This window comes from Eriocheir sinensis, chromosome 15 (assembly GCF_024679095.1).
Source record: "Eriocheir sinensis breed Jianghai 21 chromosome 15, ASM2467909v1, whole genome shotgun sequence".
NCBI lineage: Eukaryota > Metazoa > Arthropoda > Malacostraca > Decapoda > Varunidae > Eriocheir > Eriocheir sinensis.
In genome coordinates, this window is record NC_066523.1 from 8,129,166 (window position 1) to 8,152,028 (window position 22,863).

Genomic DNA, 22,863 nt, shown 5'->3' on the forward strand with positions numbered 1-22,863 from the left:
CGAAGTTGTATATAGTATATTGGCGGGTATCTTTTTTTTTACTGCATTCTTTTATACTTTTACTGCATTCATGTATTTTCTGGGGCACACACAAATACACGCGTTCGATCTCGCAACGGCCAAGCATACCTGTGAACTTTCGCCTCCGTTCAACCCGCCCACGAACACATGCAAGACCATAGTTTGTCTACACACACTGTGGCATGTACCTTTTTAAACGCACGCAGGTATGCACACACGCACGAGCGCATATAGACACCTACACACTCGCGCACCAGCACACACACACACACACACACACACACACACACACACACACACACACACACACACACCTCTGCGTGTTCCATCAGTCAAGCAAGCATTCATTTTGATCTGAAGAGTGTGTACATAATTCTCGCTCCACTCCTCTATGTATTTGAATCCTGTTTTTGAAGCTGTAATTAACCTAATGACGTTCCTTGGAGACGCAGTCGCTGTGAATTATGTGCCTTTTTTGTTACCTGTTCTTCGTGGGTCCTAAAATATCATTCTTTTACCAGTGAAGGTTCTTTCCAAATATCGTATTTTGTTTGCCCTCCTCGGTCTTCCACGTGCATTCTTTGCATTCCATTGTTCTTTTTGTAATAGTGTAACAGAGAAGGCATAAAGATGTTGAGTGAACCCACCTGGCGGGCGAGCAGAAAAATAACTGTTGCTCTAATGCGTGTAGCGAGACCTCCGTTGCTTCCCGTTGGCAGAGCGTGACGTGAACGACACGACTGAAGGTTTGCCTCATCGTCTTCAACACACACACACACACACACACACACACACACACACACACACACACACACACACACACACACACACACACACACACACACTCTATATATATATATATATATATATATATATATATATATATATATATATATATATATATATATATATATATATATATATATATATATATATATATATATATATATATATATATATATATATATATATATATATATATATATATATATTGCACTTTCATCTAAGTATGCTAAGACAATAGTATTGCATCGTTGCTTGAAATCTGAGAAGCATAACTGTTGTGGTTGGAGTCGAGGCTTTCCTGTTGCTTTGGGGGTAAACACGCTGGTATTTGAAGACGAGGAAAGTCGAGGTAATGAAGTCCCGCCGGTGGCGGGTCCCTGGGGGCAGGAAGGCTCCTCGCCCCCGTTCCTGCCCCCGTTCCTCACGTGTTACGGCCGCCGCAGACCTGTCACCACCTCTGACCAAAAAGCATGATCCACGGCATTCAATCACCGCAGCGAATTTTTCCCTGGAAAGACGCCCTCCCCCAGGGCCCGCGGGTGGACGCCCCGGGCCGGGCACAGCGGAACCACGAATTAGAGTGTTGATTGGAAAGTGCAATTGAATTACCTTACGTTTTGGGGAAAGAAATGAAGATAAATGTGAGCGGCGAGCAGCGTTTGAAAGGAGAGTCTGGAAATATCGGCGAGGAATCGGCAAGTCCTGATGTCGCCTTTCCATTATTCAGCAACGCCGGAGCAGCCTCCCGCGGGCTCTGCCGGGGCGTGTCTTTCCCAAGTTTATTGATTCAAGGCAGACTTTTGCTGCGTCGTGAGGAAAATATTTGTAACGTCTTATTCCCCGGTTATATTTACAACTCTATCTCAAATACCAAATATCACAGCCTTTACATGCTTTACTTTTAACACGTGTGTGTGTGTGTGTGTCTACACACACACACACACACACACACACATATATATATATATATATATATATATATATATATATATATATATATATATATATATATATATATATATATATATATATATAGAGAGAGAGAGAGAGAGAGAGAGTAAATAGATACATTTTCACCACAAAAACGGGTCAGATGTGCTAGTAAGATTTTTATTTTTGTGTGTGTGCGCGCGAGCGTGTGCGCGCGTCACCTGATAGGGTCAGAGGCAGTGTTTGGTCTTAACTGTCCCTGACAACCCCACCCTTGCTGCTGACATAAACCGGTTATTGTGCGCCCTCTCCTGTGTGTTTATGTGCGTGCCTGTGTGTGTGTGTGTGTGTGTGTGTGTGTGTGTGTGTGTGTGTGTGTGTGTGTGTGTGTGCAGGCTCGCGCTTCGCAGGTTTTAGGATGGGAGCGGCCAGTGAGAGAAGGCACTCATAGATACTCTTCCCAAAGACTTAAACTATCGAAAAAAATATCAAACATCCTAAAACACAAGACAAAAACAAAAAAAAACAAAAAAATCACGCGCTCTAATAGCACAGCTCGGTCACGGTTTTAATTGAGGACGCTGCGTTGCTCCGTTAATGACTCGTCCGCTTTGATGGCTCTGTAAATATCGACTGGTGTACAGACCCTTCTCAGCATTGTAAAAGGTTGGAATCAGTCTTCATCTAAATCTTCCTTTATCTGCATGCCAAGACAGGTCACAAAAAGGAAGAGTGCATCGTATATTAGCAGTCTGTGTGTGTGTGTGTGTGTGTGTGTGTGTGTGTGTGTGTGTGTGTGTGTGTGTGTATCGTAGTGACGTAGTGTGGTAGCAATGCAGTGGTCTTACTAAGCTGTCGATTAATACTTTTTTTTTCACTATCCGCCGTTCGGGACACAGGAAGCTACACGGCTCACCTACACTTCCTTCCTTTCTTACGTCTGTCTCTGCTTCCTTCACTGCACTTACTCCGCTCTTTTCCTTCTGCTTGCCTTCCTTTTTTACTTTTTTTACTTCCTTTACTTCATCTAATCTGCTCTCCCCTTATTCTTGCTTACCTTTCTGCCTTCCTTTTCTTTCTTCTTTACTTTCTTCTTCGTATCTACACTTGTCGTTCTCTTTCTTCGTTTACTCTTATCCTTCTTTATTTTTCTCTTCCTTCCGTCTTTTCTTCATTTTTACATTAATTTATACATTCATTCGTTTATACTTTCCTTTTTCTCTATTTTTCTTTGTCCCTTCACTATTTTTTCCTTCTCTTTTCTCCTTCCTCTTTGTTTATTCTTTCCCTCGTTTATATTTTCCTTCTTTTCTTTTCTTCTTTGTTGCTTCGTTCCATGTTCTGTGTCTTCCACCCTCATTTTCTTGGAGGGTCATTTTCAGTACAGCAATAAACGGGCCGTAAGCCTCGGGTAATGGATGGATGAAGAAGCTTCCGCCCCCTGCCTTCGCTTGTATACACTGGTGTCAGGAGGAGGAGGAAGAGGAGGAAGGGGAGCAGAGGCAAGCATGACCTAGCGGTGACCTAGAACTGCGCTATTCTTTTCGACCCTGTTTTTTTTTTTTTTAACTTATTTACTCCTGTGTGCGCATGACGTGATGGGATGTATACGTCATTTAAAGAACACCGGCACGTATTTATGTATGTATGTATGCATGTATGTAAGTTGGTATGTAGGTAAGGTTAGGTGTGGACGCGGCTAACGGTGATGGTGGTGGTGGTCGTGGTGATGGTGTGCTTGCCTAACTGACGGACGAGGGATACTTGCCCTCATTGTGTCTGTCCTCCAACCTTATTTTAGAGCACACGAACAGGTGGTGGCGGCGGAGGGGAGTGGGAGAGCTTTTTTTTTTAGTCTGCCTTACCTCTGTGTTGAGGGTTGCGAGAATGGAAGGAACAGAGAGGTGGATGAGGTTGCTAGACTGGGAGGTAGATAGACAAGCGAGCACAGAGAGATAGGTAGAGAAATTGGTAGGTTATAGGAAAAGCAAAAGAGCAAGCAGAGCAATAGACAGATGGGCAGATAGATAGAGAGGTAGATAGTTTAAGTTAGTTATGTAAAGGCATGGAGACTGGCACACTGGTAGAGATATTCACACACACACACACACACACACACACACACACACACACACACACACACACACACATACATACACACGCACATGGTAAACAGAAAGTACTCAAATCAGTGTAATTAATTTAAGCACTCCCGTCACATCCCACACACACGCACCCCAGGGGGTCATCTGTCTGCACGAACCTGCCCTCCCTGCCTCTCCCCTTCCTTCCTCCTCCGCCCTACCTCTTCCCTTCCTTCCTCCCCCTTCTCCCTCCTGTCTCCTAGTTTATGCCCGTCTCCTTCCTCCTTCCTTCCACTTCTCTCATCTCAATTATCACTCTTATTTCCCATCTGCTCTTTCCTGCTCTTTCCTCCTTCCTCGTGCTTTCCTCCTCCTGCCTCCCTCCCACCTCAGTCTCTCTCCTGTCCTCAACTTTTTTTCCCCCTCTTGCTTTTCCTCTGCCTTCTCCTTCCTGCTTACCTTTCTTCTCCCTCTCGTTTCCTGGTTTCCTTTCCTTGCTCCGTCACACCTCGATTTCCCTTCTGACTTTATCTCCTTTTTGCTTTCTTCTTGAACTTCTCTTGCCTCCTTCTTGCTTGACTCCCATCTCTCTCACTTCCTGGTTTTCTTTATTTTCCTCTTCCTTTCTCTTACCTCAAATTGCTGCCATCACCCTTCTCCCACCTTCCTGCTTTCCTCTTGCCCCTGTCTGATCATATTTTGTCGTTTGCCTGCATATTCCATTTATCTTTCTACCTCAATAACCCTTCTCCCTTCATCATGTCTTTACCTTCTTTTCTGTCTTCCTCTTGTCTCCGCTTTCCTTCTATTAGCATCTCCTTCCTGCTTTCGTCAAATTTCTCCTGCCTCTTGCTTCCCATCTAATGCCACCCCCCTGCGTTCTCATGCTCATCCAACTCATCCACGTTATAGTATGGCGCCCTCAGGTGACTTTTTTTTTATTATTCATAGTACACACACATACACACACACACACACACACACACACACACACACACACACACACACACACACACACACACACACACACCAAGGTGGTATAGTAAGTGCAAGCAAACAGGGCAGGAAGAACACAGGAACTCAGGAAGCAGCAGCATCCTTAAACTTGAAGCCGAGGACTGAATCTTTGTCGTCTCCTCATAGTCTCCAGAGAGAGAGAGAGAGAGAGAGAGAGAGAGAGAGAGAGAGAGAGAGAGAGTTTTCTGCAAAAGTAATGTAAGATATCATGGGGGGACATAGGAGATGTAGGGGGGGCAGGGGTCGTGCAGGATGGTAAGGGGGCGGGGTCTAGAGAGTTAGGAGCAGTTCTTCCTCGCCCTAACCCACCCACCTGCTGTCCTTCCCTTCCCGCGGCGGCCGGAAGGAAGATCTCGGGACTCACACTGACGCACAGCTTCCTTCGTCTTGTTTGTACGACTTTTTCCTCTTCCTCCGTTCAAGCGTCCTGGTCTCTGGATTTGAAAATATTTGGTCTCACTCGGGTTGAAAGCTCTCCTGCTCTCAGTCGTTCGCTCTTGCCCTCGCTCTCTCTGCTATTTGCAACTTAGGGAAGAGATTCTGACTCCTCGGGAAAGTTGGCAAATGTGCATGACAACTGGAAACACGGGGTGGGGGGGAGGGTTTATTATTTTTTGGGGTGGTGGTGGTTGTGCAAGAATTGTTTGATGTTAGATTTGTTTGCTTGTGAACTGATCTGTTTGTGTGTTTGTTAGTGCTTGCTTGTTTGTATTTTTCTTTGTCTGTCATTTTGTGGTCGTTTATCGCTGTTTCTGTTTGCCTGTCTGTCTGTCTATATGTCTATGTGTATCTCTCTCTCTCTCTCTCTCTCTCTCTCTCTCTCTCTCTCTCTCTCTCTCTCTCTCTCTCTCTCTCTCTCTCTCTCTCTCTCTCTCTCTCTCTCTCTCTCTCTCTCTCTCTCTCTCTCTCTCTTTTCCTCCTTCCTTCCTCCCTCCCTCCGAAGTATTTGCCATCCGAACTTACTCGAAAAAAAAAAAAAAATAGTTAAAGTTTAGTGTGTCAGAAGTTCCACCAAACAAAGAGAGAGAGGTAGGAAGGCATTGTGCTGGCGAGGCTGTGCGCTGAAGCATGGGAGGGAAAACAATGTCAAGAGGATGTAGATATTCCGACAATAGCAAGGGAGTGAGTGAGTGAGTGTTTGGTGAATGCTGTTGCTGTTACGAATATATATAAACAAGGTGGGTGGGTGTGTGTGTGCATTTGCAGGTGTTTATCTTTTGTTTGTATTCTTGCACTCCCCCCCCCCCCCCTTTTTTTTTTTACCTGTGTGGTTGTGTGGTTTAATGGAGGCTCATTTTCTTTCTGCAGTTTGTATCTAGTTTTATGTAGGTCTGCTTTCTTCGTAATTATGTGGATCCTTTTTACTTTTATCGTTTGTTCTTTTTTTTTGGGGGGGGGGTGACAAGAGGAGAAAACAAGCTCACCTGTTGGTTGTTATCTTGGGAGCAGAACGTGTCGCCCCACCTCGCATTAGCACTTCAGATATTTTAACCCTGGGTCTTTTGCTCTCCTTTATCACTTCTTATATTCCTTCTCCTCTTCGCTTTTTTTGTGCTTTAGTCTTCACTCTTTACAAGGAAACTCCCACCTCTGAATGCAGGTTACAAGACGCTGACGACCATGGTGATAATACAGGAATTGTTGGTAAACCCAACAGTGAGGAAAAAAAAAACAGAGAGAGAGAGAGAGAGAGAGAGAGAGAGAGACTTTGTTGAAATGAAAGGCTGAGTTCAATATACGTTTTAGGTGTTGAAGGAAGCACAAAAGCTAACGCTTTATTCCCTGTGAACGGTTTTCTGCACACCATAGAATGAATTCCAATCTCTCTCCAGGAAAACGGGAACGATATCCTTTCATGTTTCCAGCCTTTAGAGGAAATCCCTGGAGAGTAGCCATAAAGGAACATTAATTTGGAGTCTGGAGGCGGCCAGACACTCGCTGCTGCCTGGAAAACGTTTAAGTCTTGCGGGGCAGGAAGAATGGACGACGGCAGACTGCTGCAGAGTGAACCTGATTCCCGGCGCCGGGGGTTGTGAGGCAGGAGGAAAGGAAGACTGTTGTTATAACTTTGTTGCAGTCTTGCCTAAGGAAGATACGACCCTGACTGAAATATTGTTTTACTAAGCGTATAACGATTAGGGACTCGAGGTTGTGTTTTGGGCAAAAATAGTAACGCTTATTCAGATAACGAATTTGCATACACACACAACAGTTAATTACCGGTACCCTCCATCCTGGTAAAGAATGTTGCTTTGTGGCAGCGAAGTGGACTTACTGCATGGGATTTATATATTCTCTTCCTCCCTTGTTTTAACCATTCCATTTTGTCTTGTGTAAGCATACCGGCGTTTGATGTCTCGCTTGAAAATATGATTCATACGTGTTATTTTTTCTCCTCTCTGCACTGATTGCTTCAGAATTATCGGCTTGAGTACGCTATTAATCTCGCTTCTTTTATTCAAATAACTGAATAAAATAGTTAAATAGAATCATATTGCAAACATGCAGTAGCACAAACACAAGAAATAGGTTTGATATTTTTGAAGATATATTTGTGGTCCAAACAGACATTGTAGTAATGTTCTTTTTTTTAATTACAGGTTAGTAAGCCTGGAGCACCGCAAAGGTCGCCTCAACAAAGAGAAGGTAAAGTGCAATTATGGCTGACAGGTGTGGTCTTGTGAGCCGAGGTGGTTTTGTGGCGCAGGTGCTGCCGTGTGGTGAGGTGTGACTGGGAGGTGACTTGTAGGTGTATGGTGTGTGGCGAGGCGTCCCGTGGTGTTCAGTGATACGACTCTTATAGTATGGCGTGAAATTTGGCCCTTTGGCGAACCGTGACTTTACAAATCTAGCTGTGTGGTTATAGGTATGACTGATGCATGGCTCTGTAGATGGGTGTGGTTGTAAAGCGGGTCACCCATAGTGTCGCTGGTGCACTGCTGCAGACAGAACACGTAGCTCGTACACTCGTTGCTGGGGCGGAGTTACGGGGATGTGATGATCCTTTTGTTTCCCGGGAGCCAAGCAGACACATTATTGTCCAGCTTAGGGGGGGGAGGGGGTACTATGTGTGCAGTTCTTCACGTACACGTGTTTTGTACCTGTTCTGAAAAGCTGCTAATTTTTGTGAGAGTACAAGGATAATGCAATACTTTGTGGAGATCAACTTTAATAATGCATGGGATCAGTACGTTTCATTTTTACTCGCTGATTGAAAACTCTAATGAATCAGGCAAAACAGCCATCTTTTTTCTCGGTACCGTAACGCACACACCGGACTAACTGCGCACAAATTGCTGCCTCGTCCCGCCAAAAATTTTGCAGCGTGTTTCCAGCGCGTGATAAACGGACGGCTGTTCCTCTCGCTAAGTGGCCGATCTGTTGCGGGGCTCGCTACCTTCACAATTGACCGAGACACTCAATAGTGCAATCCTTTAGCCGCGCCGAACGCCGGCTGTCCAGAATACTGATGTAATCGAGTGGCCGGTGGTCGGGAACTTTATCTCAAATCCAGTTTCTTGTGAGAACAGCACTGCCGATCATACGAATCTATATAATCACGGAACCGCCGCGGGAGGTACACCAGACCTGCTCCAAGTGAAACGGGGCAGCACTCCTCCACGCAGGTAACCCGACAGGTGGGCGGCAGGTGGCAGCTCGTATGACACACTTGCCGGAGCAGTGGGATCCCTTTACCGTCATACAATCGCCAGTCAAACATGGTAATCTCACCCGAGGAATGGGAGAGCGCGGAGCATAAGTGGTCGTGTTGAGTCTATAGAGTGGCTTTTACCGGTGCACAGAACAGTTTTTTCAGGCGCGGGTTTCTCCATGAACCTGTTAGTTACGGATGTAGCGAGCCGCGTCTTATGGCGTCTTGGCGTCCTGGTTGATTACTTGTTTCTTGCTGTCGCTTTTAATTACCAGCATATGGTCTAGTTTAGCAGATTTTTAGGCGTTTATACACTTTAAACTCCATTTCTACGTCCTCTTTCTTTGCTTTATTATTTTAACCTATGTTTTTGATACATGTACACCCCACACGTATTTCTATATTACATTTATTATCGCTTCCTCAGTTTAAGTATAAAAAATGTTGAGTAAATTTCCTCATATTTAACATTAATATTTACAAGCAGTATAACCTTCCCTCTAAAATTGTTTATGATCCCGACCTCCACACACAGGAAGTCATCGCCCCTATTTATCTTTCGTCCCGGGCTTTATTGCCAACGAGGTGTCATATATTTCATTTCTCTTCAGACACAAGCGCCACAAATACATTCCGAAAGGCTGGAGATATATGACTCGTGTTTTCCTTGCTCACTGAGTCCGGCGCGTTGTTCTCACAGGTGGCTTTGCGGAGACTCGTATTAACACACACACGCCAGTCACCTGAGAACACCCCCGCGGGCAAGTTATCAACGTAAACAGCATCAGTCACCCACACTCACTCTCGAGACTATAAAACCAAGACGGGAAAATAAAGACGGTCCGGTGCGTATATACTTAGGTGTGTGTATGTGTGTTATTGTAAGCTACGCAATAAATAAATCGTTGTAAGATGACCGCAAGGAGGCGAGAGACAGCTGGAGTATTTATTGCCGCGGGCGAGTCGTAAGAGCCAGGGAGAGGAGGCGAGCGTAGGAAGTGTGTGCGCCATATGTTAAGGCTCCGGCGGACAGAGTGGAGAGAAAGATCGTGCCGTGTTTTGCAAAGACCCTCCAGACAACCATGTTTTACCTTCGTCCCCTTCAGAAGCAGAAACTCTAGTATATGTGGAGGAATTTGTGATCAGACACCGCATTTTAAACACGCGAAAGGAATTTTAACGAAAGGATTATGTATTGTGTACGGAAGAGTGAAGAAGTGTAAAAAGTTTTTGCCTCCATTCTACCTTTTCATTTACATTTTTGCCAGCCGCTCCATTACCGAGTGACATGTAGCCTGGCGGGGAGGGGGAGGGAGGAAGGGTGGTGGGTGAGTGGTGAGCGGAAAGGCTGACAGGACGGATGGCGGTGGAGGTGGTGGTGTTGGAGACTGCATGGAGAGGAGGGAGTAGTGTGGAGAGTGGTGGGTGCCTGGGCTGGGAGAACAAGGGAGTGGATGCAGGATGAATGAGTGCTAGGAGGCAAGGACGTGACCCTTCTGCTTTACACTTCTTGCCAACAATATTATCCGCCCACCATTCCTCATCCCTCATTCCTTTCCACTTTTCTCACAATTCTCCTCCATTACTCGCCATTCAGTCTTATCCACTCCCTTTCCCACTCGGACATCTTCACTAGGCATCCGTCATCTAACACTGACTCTAATATGTTTCCACGCACTGTATCATTCACCCACCGTTCCATTCACAAATTACTCCACCTCGTTAACTCTGTCCACTAATATCCACTCATCTTTCCACTTCGATAACTTCACTAGACATTCTCCTTCTTCCATCTTCTATCTTCCTCCTCACTCTTCCACTAAACACTCCACTCAACACTTCCACTATTTATGGAACTCCACGCCACCCAGCCAGTCCAAACTCTTCGAAGCACTCTCCATTCAAACATTTTTACCTCGGCACTTTTAGCCACCGCCCAGCGCACACACACACACACACACACACACACATTCAAGCATTCTAGTTTAACGCCACCTCGCCTCAAAACTCTTACATACTCTGGCGCCTCACTCCAACAAGTTCATCACCGGAAGAATAAAATACTACACATGCCAAATTTTAGATATAGCAAACCATCCCTTCGCCAGGTGTGTATAATAATCCCGCGTGCATTTAAAAAAAAAAAAATATATATATATATATATATATATATATATATATATATATATCTATATATATATATATATATATATATATATATATATATATATATATATATACCTGACTGGCTGGTGTGGCTGGCAAGTCAGTCGCTCGGGTCTGATACGCATTCCTGCCGGCTCTGATGCATTAGTCGACATTTCCATATTCATACTGGTAAAAAACGCGGCTCTTTTCCGTCGACAAAGCCAGCCATTACGACCGCCGGGCTGCCTGCGTCGCGGCGTGGCGGTGGGCTGATAGGCGGGGACTGCAGCCGCTGAATACCGACCGACCCGCTCACACAGACTGCCGAGAGGGGAAAAAAAGATGAAAAAAAACTAATTACTGTGTATCGCTGGCGGGGCAAGAGGAGGACGGGAGAGACGAGGAAAAACAGCAGCCTGGGCGCATTCCCTTCATGACGGTTGTGTTGAGTTTATTCATGAGTGGCAGCCGCGTCTCCTGCCGGTGGTGGGGATGAGAAATGCATGAAGGCAGGGCCGGTGGCGGGGAAGGAGGGTGAGTGGGAGGCTGGTGGCTTAGGGTCGCTCGCTACCTGTGTCTGATGGGGCTGGCTTTACTGGGAGTGGGTCTGCAGAGTGGTGGGCCTGCATAGTGGTGGGCTGGGTGATTGTGGTGCTGGTTGGCGGTCGCTGGGAAGGTCGTCAGGGGCAGGGCAAGGAAGGGTAAGGTGAGGCGAGGCGAGGTAAGGCAGAGGGTGGGTGAGGGTCATAGATGTGATGGATGCGGGTGGTAGTGGTGGGGGCTGTTGAGGTCGTCGGTATAGTGGTGGTGGTAGAGATGGTGGTGGGAGCCTGGTATGTTGCCCCACTGGTCGACTCCCCACTGAACAGGTTAGCTAATTGACCACCACCACCACCACCACCACCATGCTGATTCCTGGATACATATATTCCTGTCGGTTACTCACCCACTCAACGTACGTATCTTCGCTAACCGGCTTCAAAGTGTCCATCCCCGAGTTAGGGTGTTAAAACGCCCTCTGTGTATTTTATGACCTTGTCTGGAACACGCCCTTGATTCCCATTAAAACACACGAAGGTAACGAAGTGGCTGCCTAACATGTGAAGGGAGACGTAAATAAATCAAGTCCTTGTAGCTGATGGTGTAGTTGAAGTAGATATCCGGCGGGGTGCGAGGAAGCCGCCTCCGCTGTGTTGGCTGACGTTGTGGGGCTTGTTGACAGCTCGGCGGCCTGATGCTGGTGGTGCGGGATGGTGGTTGTGGTTATGGTGTGGTGGTGGTGGCTGTTTGTGTCGGTGGTTGTGGTGTGGTGGTGGTTTGGGTGGGCGGTTGTGTTTGTGGTGGTTTGTGTCGGTGATTGGTTGGTGTTCATGATGGTGGTCAGGATTCTTATAGATGGTTGTGGTGTGATGGTAGTGTTGGTTGTTGTATGATGGTGGTAGCTTGTGGTACTAGTAGTCTTGTAGGGTTGGTTTGTGATGTTGATTGTGGTTTAGTTATGGTAGTTAATGGTGTTGGTCGTGGTTTGGTTTGGTTGGGGTGGCGGTGGTGGTGCGCGGGGCCGCCAAGGCAAGCCGCATCCCAAGTCAACACTCCCTGATTCAGCAGGTGACAGACAAGCCGACTCGTCAGTTCTTTCACCGATGAAGCAGATGACCGACTCGTTAGTCACCCGGCTGCTGCATCTCGGAGCGGAAGATGAATTGGTTCGTTAACCGCCCGTTCCGACGGAGGGACCGGTGACTGACTGGTGGCCGGCCTCTGAATGCTGCCGCCGCCGCCGTCTCTGCTTCCCTTCCCAGCAAAAAAAAAACTGGCCGGGGCGCCGTGCCAACACCTGCCGGCGACAATGGCACTTATCGGACCAGTTCCTACCGAGGGAGCTTTCGGGGCCGAGGGCGGAAAACAACGCCTGGTTTATGAGGCCGAGGTTGTTTTTACAGTAAACACCCGGCCGCCGACACGTCTCTTACGGCCGCTTCTCGACAAGGTCCTCACGTCCGTTGCCAGATGGTTGTGACGCTCTTCTATGGTCCTCACGTAGATTGCCAAGTGTTTTACGGTGTTTCCGCATGATACACACACACACACACACACACACACACACACACACACACACACACACACACACACACTGCCGTGACTGAGGAAACGCGGAGAGAGAGAAATTCGTTCAAATCAACTTTTTTGTCACTTTTTTCCTCTCTCCTGCGTAGGGTGAGTCAACTTTACTTTTTATTTGAACAAGAAAAATATAATTGTAGTCAAGCGCATGTAAAAAATATATTGATATAGAATATGTATTTGATGGCTGTGAATTGATGCATGCGTCTTCAAAAGTTATCTTACATTCTTAGCGTGTGCGCGTGCGTGCGCGCGCGCGCGCGCGCACACACACACACACACACACACACACACACACACACACACACACACACACACACACACACATACAGGCACGTCGCTATACTACACAAGTTACGCCGAAGCGCTTTTCGCCACGATAAAGTGTGGCGGAAGAGGAGAGGAGAAGAGAGGAGAGGAGAGGGACGGCGGCCAAACTCCAGGTATACAGCTCGGCCACGTTTTTTCCCCTGACAATAGAGGGGTGAAGGCGACCGGACCCCCGAGGTGATAAGTCGGCGGCAGGGGGCCGGTGGGGACCTGTGGCCGAACCTGAATCTGATTTTCTCTTCTGGCAAGGGCAGTTGAGGGTTGTGAGTGAAGGTGTGTGTGTGTGTGTGTGTGTGTGTGTGTGTGTGTGTGTGTGTGTGTGTGTGTTAGCGATGAGTTAACCATAATAATAATTAAAAAAAAGGTAGTAATTAAAGTAGTGTGTGTAGGTGGATAGATGGATGGGTTGATAGTGGAGTAGCTGTTTGAATTGAGGGAGATTTCGCTAAGGACAAATTATGTGGATAACATCAAGAAAAAACAAAACACTAAACTACATAAATATATGCATGTCAAAGGAAAAGCGAGTTTTAAGGGGTTAAAGATAAATTAATGTCGAATGAATATGTAGCCGGTGTCTGAGAGTCGCAACAGAACCAGAGTATGTATGATTTGTATGATGTTTTTATTCGAGGAGTTAAGTAAAAAAAAATCACTTAATAAACAATATCTAGAGAGGTTGTAGGTAAGGAAGGTGTATCACGTAACAGTAACTTGGTATAATACATGATTAAAAGACCTGGTCGACGGTAATGGAAAAATAATAAAACCTCTCTCGTGGGAAACTTGAAGGCGGAGGAGGGAGAAAATAAGGCGGAGAGGGGAGGCTGGGAAGAGAGCGAAGGATGAGGAGATAGAGAAGGAGGAGGAGGAGGAGGTAGGGGGGGAAGGTAGACCGATATAACATGAAGGCGGAAGGAGCGGAGAAGGAAGGGGAAAAGTAGGTCTTACGCAGAATTCTTCCATCGACGAGAATGAGACGAGTCGTAAATGTGTTCAAAGTTTTCTTATAAATCCTCCGCGTCACTCGGTAATACAGAGCGACGAGAGTTTCCCTTCGCTCTTTTTCACTCCATCCCGGGAACGTAACCTAAGACTTGGGGTGTGGAGAGAGAGAGAGAGAGAGAGAGAGAGAGAGAGAGATTTTGTTTAAATAAGTTTGGTTCGTTTTTTGTTTTCTGGGCATAAAAAAAAAGATGTCTGCTATTTGTTATGTTGAATGTCTTGAATGATTGCTCTTAATATTGATTTTTTTCGTTAACAAACTCGTTCGTAATAAAATGATTCTGGTAATATCCTTTAGTTGACAGTTTCTCGTTATTCTTGTTTTCATAATTTTCTCTTGTTTAATTATTTACATTCGTGCAGTAAAATGCGACTCGTTTGTTTAAATATCACCTGTTCTTTCTGTTTCCTCCTCCTTCCCCGCATTCTATAAATCCCCCTCCTCCTCCTTTCCTCCTTCTCTTCTTCCTTTCCTCCTCCTCACAACCAGGCTGTTTACTTTGAATAGGCCAGTAACCTATACCCCTCCTACTCTCTCTGCCTCATTATTCTCTGTGGGGCGCCTTCTGTAACCCCTCCTTCCTCCCCGCATCCCTGTGCCCTCTCTCGCTTCCCTGCCCCCTCCCTCTCTCGCCCCCCTGCTCTCTTTGCCCCCGCCAGTCCCTCCTCCCCCCGTCTCGTCCTCCTTTCCCTCATCACCGTGTTTGGTCAGCAGTCGTTATGTGACGGTGCTTTTATCTCCCGTGTGTGGCCGGGTTCGGGAAATGTTACGTTTTCTCTGGTCTTTATTTTATGACTCCCTTCTTTTCGGGGTAGTAGGAATAAAATTATGTGTATTTTGTGTGTTTTATGTTTCTTTTTTTGTGCCTGTGCTGTTTTATCTATCTGTCTTAGTGTCATGGTTGTTTCATTGAGTGTTTGGATTATTCCCTTTATCGCGTGTTTTTTTGTGGCTTTGTTTGGTTAGTGTTATGGTCAGTCACGTGTGTTGTGTGATTGTTTCTTTTCCTTTTTAACTTGGTATTTTTTTCTTGTGTTCTCAGCGTTTAGTCAGTTATTTGTGTCATCTTCAATTATTTGTGTCATCTTCAGCTCATGCCTCGTCACACAACATATCACCCCAAAATAAAACACATTGAACCATCCCACCTTGCAACACTCCATGACTATAATTACTTTCCCGAGCCATGCCATACCATGCTCCATCACACCAACCACACCACAGCTCAGCAGAGAACAGCACACCAATACACACTAAACACCAGAGACACACACCACCAAAACACACCACACCAACTCGTATCACACATGACCACAACACACATACACGACCTCAGATCACCACACATCACCACCACAAGCAGTCCCACATGATCACCAGCCGCGTCTCATCACACCATTAAGCCACTACGGGAGGACGCGGCCAGCCACTCACCACACACACGTCACGAATCAGTCACCGCACCTCCCGCCCAGCCACCGAGACAGTACACTCATCATCACCATCATCATCTCCATCGTTGTCAGCATCACCACTCACGGTCATTGTGGATTTGTTTCTGCTCCGTTCACTGCACCACTTTTTGTTTTTTGTCTCCCTTTCTTATTCCCTCTATTTTGCAATGTATGGTTTATTATCTCTATTATATCTTCGTTTCCTCCTGTTTCTTTTGTTTTCTTTCTTTTCGTTCTATTGTTTTGTTTTCACTCAATATCATCAAATCTATTCAGTGTATAATGAAGCGAAAGAAAGAAAACTACGTGGAATAATGTTTGTCTTCCTCTCTCTCTCTCTCTCTCTCTCTCTCTCTCTCTCTCTCTCTCTCTCTCTCTCTCTCTCTCTCTCTCTCTCTCACTCTCTCTCTCTCTCTCTCTCTCTCTCTCTCTCTCTCTCTCTCTCTCTCTCTCTCTCTCTCTCTCTCTCTCTCTCTCTCTCTCTCTCTCTCTCTCTCTCTCTCTCAATAGTACACCAGTACTATTGTAAATCTCGAGCATGCATTGCCTAATTTTGAAATAACAACCGATGAAGTCCTTAAAGCTCTCCATTCACTTAAAACAAATAAAAGTCCTGGACCCGACAAAGTATATCCAACTCTGCTGAAAGAAACAAAGAGCGAAATACTCTCCTCCCTCACAACCGTATTCAATATGTCCTTGCGACAAGGCATCGTCCCTTCAGATTGGAAAAAGGCTAACGTGACACCGATTTTCAAGAAAGGAGACAAAAAAGTACACGGTAATAACAGGCACATTATTCTAACTACGGTTGTAGGTAAGCTACTTGTGGGCATAATTAGAAAATTGTGAATTACCTTGAAAGCCACTCATTGATTGGGGACTCACAACATGGCTTCCGAAACAAAATCCTGCCTATCAAACCTATTAACCTTTTATAACGACCTCTTCACTGTTTATGACGTAACCAAATCACTGGACGTAGTCTATCTTGATTTCAAAGCGTTTGATAAAGTCCCGCATCATAAATTACTTTTACAAATTAAAGCAAATATGTATTGACGGTCAAGTAAACCAATGGATCGCGAATTGGTTGAGCAACAGACAACAAAGAGTAGTGATTGACGGATTTAACTCAGAGTGGGCGCCTGTCACTAGTGGCGTCCCTCAGGGCTCGGTCCTTGGCCCAGTGCTCTTCATTATTTACATCAACGACGTGGATGTTGGACTCAATAATCGCATTAGTAAATTTGCAGACGACACAAAGATTGGCAACTCGGTTCTCACTGACGAAGACAGGCAAAGCTCCAAGAGGATTTGCACAAAATTTCAACTTGGTCGGATAGATGGGAGATGCCCTTTAACGTAGACAAGTGCCAGGTCCTTCAAGTTGGAACGAGGAATAAGAAGTTCGAATACGAAATGCGCGGCGTTAAACTCAAAAGCGTTCAATGCGTCAAAGACTTGGGGTCAAAATCGCGTCAAACCTCAAATTCTCACAGCAATGCATCGATGCAGCAAATAAAGCGAACAGAATGTTGGGCTTCATTAAAAGAAACTTTGTATTCAAGAATAAAGATGTAATACTCCGCTCTACAACAGTTTAGTCAGACCCCACTTGGAATATGCGGTACAGTTTGGTCTCCCCACCATGCAAAGGATATTGCTAAATTAGAAGGTGTTCAGCGTCGGGCAACGAAAATGATCCCTTCCTTGCAACAAATCCTACGAAGAAAGGCTTTCTACCCTTAACATGTTTCTCTTGAGAAACGTCGCCTCGAGGAAAACTGATCGAATGTTTTAAAATACTTAATGGTTTCACGAATGTAGACAGATCAACATTGTTTATGATCGATGACACTTTGCGCACGAGGAACAATGGCGTAAAACTCAGATGTAGACAAGTAAATTCAGACTGCACCAAATTTTCTTCACCAACGTTGTAGTGCGAGAATGGAATAAGCTTCCACCGTCAGTGGTCCAGTGTAACACGATTGACTCCTTCAAAAATAAGCTCGACCGTCACTTCCTTCAACTTAATATCAACTAGAGTAGAAATGCAACGTTTTGGAGTCTTCTGATTAATGTAAAATCACTTAGGTTTAAGGACAGACCACCAAGTCTGGACCATGGGGTCTGTGGTCTGATTTTCTACTGTAATCTCCATCTCTCTCTCTCTCTCCTCTCTCTCTCTCTCTCTCTCTCTCTCTCTCTCTCGCTCTCTCTCTCCTCTCTCTCTCTCTCTCTCTCTCTCTCTCTCTCTCTCTCTCTCTCTCTCTCTCTCTCTCTCTCTCTCTCTCTCTCTCTCTCTCTCTCTCTCTCTCTATCTCTCTCTCTCTCTCTCTCTCTCTCTCTCTCTCTCTCTCTCTCTCTCTCTCTCTCTCTCTCTCTCTCTCTCTCTCTCTTTTTTCTACATAATTCCCAAGACATTCACCACTACCACCAAGAACAATGCCTTCAAATCATTATCACCACTACCACCTACACTAATGACATCACTACTTCCTCACTACAACTGTCATCACTACTACCACTACCACCACCGCTACAAACACATCATCACAAAGAACAACGCCACCTAGTCACCACCACTACATCACCACGAGGTCAAAACTCCGAGCCAACATTACTGTCACATTGTTTTTTGTGGGTTTTCTTTCCTTTCCTTTCCTACCTTTCCTCCATTCCTCACTCCCTGCCCTAGCCGCCTCCTTTTCCTCCTCCACCACCACCACTTTCCCCCACCCACCACCGCCCCTCCCCTTTCCTCCTCCTCCTTCCCCTCCTCCTGGAAGAACTTACCGCTCAACCGAGGGGGAAATTTTGTGAGTGGAGCCATGGAGCGAGAGCCACACACACGGAAGCCTGCTGCTGCTGCTGCTACGGCTGGTAACTTAAAGACGAGAGGCCCACGTCACGGCCCCCTTTGTTCCGCAAGTAACAATAGGAACTCAATATATGGTGGAGGCGCAACTTGATCCTCCCCCGTCTCCTCCTCCTTCAGTGTCTATTATTTATTGGCTCATTCATTCTCTAATTCCCTGTTTCTTTTGGTTTCATTTGTTTCCTCTTAAATGGTTTTCTCGTCCGTTTCTTCTTACTTCTTTACTTATACATGTTATTTGTTTTGTTTATATTCTTCATCGCCCTTCATTTGTTCTTCTACTTTTGTTTCTCCACTCTTCATCGCTGTTTCTCCTCCTCTTCTTGTTCTTCTCCATCTCTTACGCCAACAGCCTCTCACAATGGTGGAGGCGCAACTTGATCCTCCCCCGTCTCCTCCTCCTCTTCTTCCTCTTCCTCCGTCTTCTCTCTCTTCTCAGTGTCTATTATTTTACTCCTCTTTTATTGTTCCCACTCTTCGTTTTCCTTTCAACAGGCTCATTCATTCTCTAATTCCGCGTTCTCCTGTTTCTTTTGGTTTCATTTCCTCTTTATTCGTTCTTATGTTTTCTTTGCAACTTCTGTATATATGAAGTTGTTCCCACGCCACAGTCTAGGATTATTCTTAGACTGTGTTCCCACGCCATGTTTCCTCTTAAATGGTTCGTGTTTTACTGCTTTCGTGGCCTTTTTCTCGTCCGTTTCTTCTTACTTCTTTACTTATACATGTTATTTGTTTTTGTTTTAATACTTATTCGAGTTTATGTTCTTCGGCTTTTCTCAGGTTTTCTCATATTCTTCATCGCCCTTCATTTGTTCTTCCTCTCCTTTTCTTCTCCTTACGCTTTACCTCACTAATTACTCTTTTTTTCCCCGTATTACTTTTGTTTCTCCATATTACTCCTCTTCATCGTGGCCTTGCTGTTGCCCTACTGTTTCTCCTCCTCTTCTTGTTCTTCTCCATCTCTTACGCCAACAGCCTCTCACACTCCCTCACAACTTACTCCTTTTCTCCCAGTATTTTGTTCAACCATATATTACTCCGCTTCATCGTATCCTCCTTGCTGTTGCCTGAATGTTTCTCTTCTTCTCCTCCTCTTGTTCGTACACCACCTGCCTCCCACACCTGCCTGCCCCATACCACCTGCCATCCACCATCACCTGCACCCCTCCCTCCCTTCCACCTGCTTCCACCTGCCCCCACCACCTGTGCTTCACCCCATGTGCGTGCCTGGCTACGGGTATTGACTTCCGTATTTGCAAGCTGGATCACAATATCGCTCCGGGTGTTACGCTGGGAATTGGAGCCGACTGTGTGTGTGTGTGGGAGGGGGAATAGAGGGGCGTGTGGGAGGGGGCGAGCGTGGGATGGTGTGGGAAGTTGTCATCCATCCAGGAAATGGGAAAACGAGAGGTAAGGAATGATAGCTTTTTCCTCGTCCTCGTTTCCTATCATCTTTTCCCGTCAGTCTTTTCTTTTTTCCCCCTTTTCTTCCTCGTCCTTTGCTGTAGAATAATGATGATCTGTTTTTAGTTTTCGTTCAGCGTTAATGAGTCCGGATTTGTGTTATTTTTTTCACTGTAGTGCGCAGTTATATAATTTTAAATGCGATTAAAAGGGTAATGAACTTGTATGACCTGCAGGATTAAATATCTTTCAATACTTTCATAGCTTTTTTTACTCGGATGCTCTGAGTGTGTGTGTCAGCTGTCACATTCACTCCTATTTGTGTCTCTGCGCCTGAATGTGTTGTGAAAAGGTTATATAATAGTTATCCTCTTTAAAATCTGAACTTCACATTTTCTTTTCCTTCGCCCGAGTTACCCTTTTTTTTTTTCCTCACGAGTTTCTTCTCCTGTATCAGATCAGTTCACTCACCTTCTTCCTTCTAATCTCTCTCTCTCTCTCTCTCTCTCTCTCTCTCTCTCTCTCTCTCTCTCTCTCTCTCTCTCTCTCTCTCTCTCTCTCTCTCTATCTCTCTCTCTCTCTCTCTCTCTCTCTCTCTCTCTCTCTCTCTCTCTCTCTCTCTCTCTCTCTCTCTCTCTCTCTCTCTCTCTCTCTCTCTCTCTCTCTCTCTCTCTCTCTCTCTCTCTCTCTCTCTCTCTCTCTCTCTCTCTCTCTCTCTCTCTCTCTCTCTCTCTCTCTCTCTCTCTCTCTCTCTCTCTCTCTCTCTCTCTCTCTCTCTCTCTCTCTCTCTCTATTATTATGTCCTCGTGTATTCCATCCGACGCCATTCTTCGTTCTACTTTCATTTGTTTTCTGATTTCTTCCATGTCTCTTTTTTTTTTTCCATTCGTGTTTAGGTTTATATTTTCTCGCTCTGTCTGTCATCTCTCTCCCCTTCCCTTTCTCCCCAACTCTTTTTTATCACTTCTTTTCCCGTCTATTTTTATCCTCTTTTTCACTATATCGCCTCACCATCTCTCCTCACCATGTCTACTTTCCTCTCCTCTCCTCATTCCATTTCTTTCATATTCCTTTAAATCCTCTCTTCTTTCCTTTCCTTCTCCTACTTCCTCTTACCTTCCTCTTCATACTTTCGTCTCATCACTTTCTTCATCTCCTCCCTATCTAAACTCCCACGTCTCTCCTTTCTGTTTTCTTTCGTCTTCCTGTCAATCTTTTCTTCTTTCCCTCCCTCCCCTTACTCTTACTTCCGTTTTTTTTTTTCCCTCGTCTCTCTTAACCTCCTTTTCCCCTTCCTATGTAAACCTTCCCACACCTCTTCCGCTCTGATCTGGGTCACTAACTTCCATCATACTCGAGACAACACAGTCCGTCCTGAGATAGCGCAACCCGGCAAGCGTGGCTCCCAAAACAAATTACGGAATATCCAGTAAGGTTAACATGAGCATTTTAAAGGGGAAGGACCCGAGCGCGCGGCGGCGGCGGCGGCGGAGGCTCATTCAGCGCCGCCCAACACAGGCTTTCCGAGATAAAAAGAAAAATGATCAAGGGAAAGATTTTTATTAACCGCGATGAAAGGCAAATGAAAGCGTGTGAATTTCCAGTAGCCGGGCATATGAACGCTCTTCTTGAAATACGTGGTTTGGGGGAGGTGCTTTTATTGCTGAAACTCTTCACTAGCTTTTTTTTTTTTGTATTTGGTGACATGCATATTGATTCTTGCAGCTCCAATATCACTAACCTTTAAGTGAGCACAAAGGAGTGATGGCGAGAGAGAGAGAGAGAGAGAGAGAGAGAGAGAGAGAGAGACGGACGAATCTAACTATAAATTTGCATATCATAAAACAAATGAATAATGATAGTACGTTTGGCATTTGAGTGAGATTAACTTGCTTTTGTTTACACTCTGGAAAAAATATAATGTACGAGGATTCATTAATTTTTACTAATGGCGTTTCTAATACCTACTCAGTCATCCGTTGGTCAGCTGTCAGTCCTTTCATTTACTTACTTGAATTGATGAATGGAAATGGTCAGTCATACAAAATAATACTCCTTCCACACATGCCGACACCCCCACCACATCCCCCCCTCACACACCTCAGATCCCTGTTTCAAAGCGAGAAATTCTACGGAGGTTCATTTTTCCTTCTATTTTTTGTGTGTCCCTCTCCCTATATTTTTTCTCCTTTCATCCCGCCAGTTTCACGCGTCACCGGAATGCTGCGAGTGTGGAAATCCCGGGTCAGTCCACGTTGATGGGGCACTATGTCATTCCACCCCATTTTTTTTCTACTCCCCTTTTTCTTTTTTACACAGGCACACACATTCCAAACACACACACACACACACACACACAAACACACACACATTCATTCAGCCAACTTATGTGACCAACTAATGTGTGTGTGTGTGTGTGTGTGTGTGTGTGTGTGTGTGTGTGTGTGTGTGTGTGTGTGTCAGCTGTTTCCCGGGATCCTCTTAAGTCACACTGATACTCGTAAAGGGAAGGTTTTATGAGCTTCGGAGTTTCGTCGAGCCATGGAGCTTGTTTTCCTCCTCTTTCTTGTCGTTGTTATTGTCGGGAGATTTATTCCTCTGCGTCCTCTCTACTCTCTTCCATCACCCGCCTCTTCCTTCTCTTCTACTCTTCGTCCTCAAAGTGTTTATATAGTTCCCGCTTGAAGAAGATAGTCATCAAAATGTTCCTCCTCTTTTCTCTCTGTCTCGTGATGTATAATCTCTTTGTGAGCTGCATTTTCCCTTAGAGCTTCCTGGTTCACCGCAGTTACGACACACACACACACACACACACACACACACACGCACACACACACACACACACACACACACACACACACACACACACACACACCTCGCTACCGTGAACTCCCCGTCGGCGTTATCGACTCTGTGGCAGCTTACGTCTTAAGGCTGAAGATCCCCTTCCAGACGACCTTCCCCCCATCACAAGCCCCCCCCCCCCCCCTCCCCCCCCCAATGAGACCATCTTATCTTCG